The following is a 4,437-nucleotide window of genomic DNA, read 5'->3' on the forward strand; positions in this document are numbered from 1 at the left end:
TATGGAACATGTAAAAAACGGTTTGTTGGTTTTTTTACAATAACTTTTTTAGCAATAAACGCAGGAAAAAGTGGAAATGCGCTAAAAAAAAGTTCAGGTGCTATACACTTACATTTCAAATGGGTGCTCAATCTCTGAACTGTGGGAAATATATCTAAGCTAATCGCATCGCTTCAGATGGTACAGTTGCACATTTTGGCAATTCAGGAATTCACGAATTCATGGATCCGGAAATTCATGCTCTCTTCACGTCAGTATTTGAAGATCGCAGTGCCCAAAAATCTTAAAACCTTCACGCACGTTGAAACATTTTAAAATTCAAATTTTGGATTTTCAAAACTTTTGAGATTAAAAAGTTCAGGTGTTACGTAGCTAATCAATTTAAAGTTAGTACATGCTGTCAAAAATGTTTTTTGTCTCGAAGCTTTACACATACTGCATAAAAAGTTTTTAAAATTTCGGTTCAAACTTCCATTAATTTTTTTTAATTTTATTTATTTATTAACCCTAGCCTTTCGGCTTCGGGGACTCTTAGGTATGTACATAGCATATATATGATACTAAGTAAGTTTCGATATAAACAAATAAACTTTATATTGCATTTTAATCCAACAACATCAGAAATAGCTAAATAATGTTTATTCTTATTCCTCTCTTTTCGCTTCCTCCCTTCTCTGCAACATCCTTCTCAGTCGATTCCCCTTCCATCTTCCTGTAATATTTCCTTTACTGTTTCGCTCGTCTTGGTTTTGCTGCATCTGTATATCACGTGTTCTATCGTCTCTGTTTCTTCCTTACATAGTCTGCACTTTTCTTCCTTCCATCTTTTCCCGGTCCTGTTTTCATTTCCGCATCTAAATATTGCAATGGTTTTTATATTTTTGTTGTTCTTCTGTAGATATTGTGGCAAGTACAATGTTTTTATTTCTTTGTACGTGGTATTGTAGGTGCTGTTTTCTATTCGATTGATTTGGTATTTTATTTGGTTGTCTTTGTCTCTCTCCTTCATAGTCATTGATATATTTACTCTCTCGCTCTCCTTAATCTTTCCGCCTCATCTTCTGCATACCAGTTCATTTGGAAATATATTCTTCTTTCTTCTGTCCACTTTGCATTTTCGGTCTTCTTTCTCTCCTTGAGAGTTTCCTTTAGTAATCCGTTTTCTCCTCTTTCTATCCTTTCTTCGTATTTAAATGCTCTATATCCCGCTTCTATCCTCATCTTATCTTGTTTGGTTTCCTCCTGAAGTATGTAAGTTGGAGAATCTCTTGCCAATCCTAGGATCCATTTTAGGTATTTGTTTTGTATCCGCTCGATGTCCTCTATCTCCTTCCACCCCCATATTTTTGCCCCGTACATCACTGTGCTTTTGATCAGGTAGTCGAACATCATTTTTTGATTTTATAGTTATTTTTGAATTTTCTTTCTGCTATGCTCCATATCTGCGTTATTAATTTTATTATTTTTTTTTTATTTGTCTTAAGTGAGCACTGGGTCCTCCGTTCTTCATTAGTGTGTACCCAAGGTATTTAAATTCCGAAACTTCTTCTATTTCCCTTCCTTCGATTTTACACGATGTCTCTTCCTTCTTCATTTTGCAAAAACCATTATTTTTCTGGGTTTATTATGAATTTCTTTCTTCTTGCGTAGGTACCTTTCTAATTTTGTGATTATTTCCTTCATTTGTGATTGCTTTGTTGCCAGGAGCACCATGTCATCCGCGTATGTTAATGACCATATCTTTTGTCCTCCAATTTTAATTCCTCCTGCTTGCCATTTTCTTAATGCTTCGTCCAGGTCCGCTACATAAATGTTGAAAAGAGTTGCACTTAGCGGACATCCTTGCCTGACTCCATTTTCCGTCCAAAAATAGTCTGAATGTTTGTTATTGACTTTAACTTTACTCTTTGTTTGTCTAAAGATAATTTTAATAATTCGTTCCTGTCTAGATTATCGAATGCTGCTTTTAGATCTATGAATATGGCGTAGACTTTGCCTCCTTTCTTTTCCAGTTCTTGTTGTACTGCGTGATTTATTATGTATATGTTGTCTATCGTCCCCCTTTCCTTCCTAAAACCCATATGTGTTTCATCTAGTATTTCTTTGTCCTCTACTTCTTCATTGAAGCCGTTGTTTAGTATTTTAGCGTAAAGTTTGTAAGTTGAGTTTAGGAATGTGATTCCCCTACAGTTTTTGGTCATCTTCGTTTCCTTTCTTGTATATTGGGTATATTATTTCTCCTTCTTTCCAACTTTCAGGAAATCCTCCCCCTCTCCATACCCTGCTAATAATTTGTCTGATTTACTGTTTCACGTTTTCTGGCGCATGTATTACTATCTCATTTATTATTCGGTCTGGTCCAGGGGCTTTTTTTTTCATCTTTGATATTTCTTCATCCAATTCTTCTTCCCCTATTTCTTCATCCTCCTTTTTACTTCTTCTTTTCGTTTTTTTCCCCTCTGAAGCTTATCTGTCCGTTTAAACTTTGTATAAAGTAGTTTTTCCCTTTTCTGTCGTCCGGTATTCCTTCTTTATTTTTCCTCTCTTTGTTTATAAGTTTCCACACTTCATTTTCGTTTTTGATGCTTTGTATTTCTCTTACTTCTTCTTTTTGTAATTCTTTCTTCTTTCTTAATCCTTTTCATATTCATGTGATTGTATATTGTAAACACTCTACATCGTACATCTTTTAGTATCATTTTTCTTTCTTGTATTCCATTTTCGAATTTCCGCATACTTTTTTCAGTTTTTATCGTTTTTCTTACACCTGTTAATATTCGTCCTTTGGCTCTTCCTTTCTTGTTTTCCTTTTTGGCGTATTGATATTCCCATTCAAAATCTTTCAGTAGCTTTTTCTCCAAATTTTCCCAATATTTTTCTTCGACCCGTACCTACTTCTGTCATGCCGATTACATCATAAGTTTTCACGTACTCCCAAAATTGTTCATCCTTATTGCTGATTCCCGCCACGTTCCAGAATCCAATTTTGATGTTTCCTTTTTTTTCATGTTTTCTTTTTTCTATTTTTGTTTGTTTTTGTTGTCACCTATTGTTCCTTTGTTAATTGTTTGTGTGATCTCCCCCCCCCCCCCCCTCCTTCCTTGATTGTGTATGCTTGTTCACTTTTTTGTCGTTAAATTACCATCTCTTTCGTCCCACTTGAACCATGTATCATTATTATCATGAGCTTCATATATCCCATTTTTGTTGTATTGCCTTTCTCTTTTTCTTCCTCCATCCTTTCTCGGATCTTCTTTTGCACTTCTGTTTCTGTAAACGTCAGGTCGTTATCGATATATCCCTTTTTATCTCTTAGGGTTTGTCTGTTCCTCATGATTCCATTTTTTTCCTCCCAATTTGTACATTTTATTAGAATCCCTATTTTTCGTTCTCTATTTTGTATTGGACGGGCTTCTGTAGTAGAAATATTTATTTTTAATCAATTCTTAGGAAATTTATTGCGTCGGTTTCCTTAATATTATTTGCACCTATTCCTTTAATTATAACGTAATTTTTTTTCTTCCTCCTTTCCTCTTTTTCCAGTCTCCATTCTAGTTTGTCTATTCTCTCCGATAGTTCTCGTTGTTCCATTTTTCTTCCTTCTCTTGATTTTGCCCCTTCAGTTCCTGCATTTCCTTTTTAAACTCTTCTCTCATTTCCGTTACTTCCTTTCTGACGTCATTTCTCATTTCCATCATACTCTTGTTAAAGGTTATCATCATGTTTTTAATTTCCTCCGTGTTTTCGGGTTTTTCTCCTGTTTTTTTCTTTCTCTTCTGTCTTTGTTGTGGGCGGTGATCGGTAGATTGTGCTGCTTTTTTGTAATTGCTCTAGTTCGACTTCCAATTGTTTCTTTGCCTCTTCCTCTTCTTCTCTTTCTCTTTTCTTTATTAAGACTTCTTTGAGATTTCCTATGCTACTGGCTACTGAATGCCCTTGCTGTTTTTGCATTCCTCAGAAACCAATTTCGAAAAAAAATTCAAAGGGCTGTAACTTTTGAACTAGTAGCCTAATCTTGGAACTGTTTGAAATTATGGGTTCTACAGGTCACATTCTATAAGAAGTAGTAGTATCGATCAAAATGTATCAAATAGGTATTACATTTATGTAACTTACAAAAATTACGGTTTTTTAAATTAAAACGTAAGTTACGTAAGTTGTCTTTAGTTCTTTTGGATTCCCTGGCTTCTCTCCCCCTATTCCTTGATTATTACGCTGCTCTCTCACTTTCTGCTGTCGGCAATATTATGTTGTGTTGTCTATCCTCCCTTTACGTGACTTAACTTTTCTTATCTCTCCTTTGCATGCAACTTTCGTCCTTATGAATTTCTTATAACCTCTAAAGTTACTCCTGTTCTAGGTATTTCTCCTCACTGTTCTGTTGCTTAGCCTACTTCTGATATCTCCAATTTTGTATTGCAGCTTGATGCTTTTATT

This window comes from Photinus pyralis, unplaced genomic scaffold (genome assembly GCF_008802855.1).
Source record: "Photinus pyralis isolate 1611_PpyrPB1 unplaced genomic scaffold, Ppyr1.3 Ppyr1.4_LG9, whole genome shotgun sequence".
Classification (NCBI taxonomy): domain Eukaryota; kingdom Metazoa; phylum Arthropoda; class Insecta; order Coleoptera; family Lampyridae; genus Photinus; species Photinus pyralis.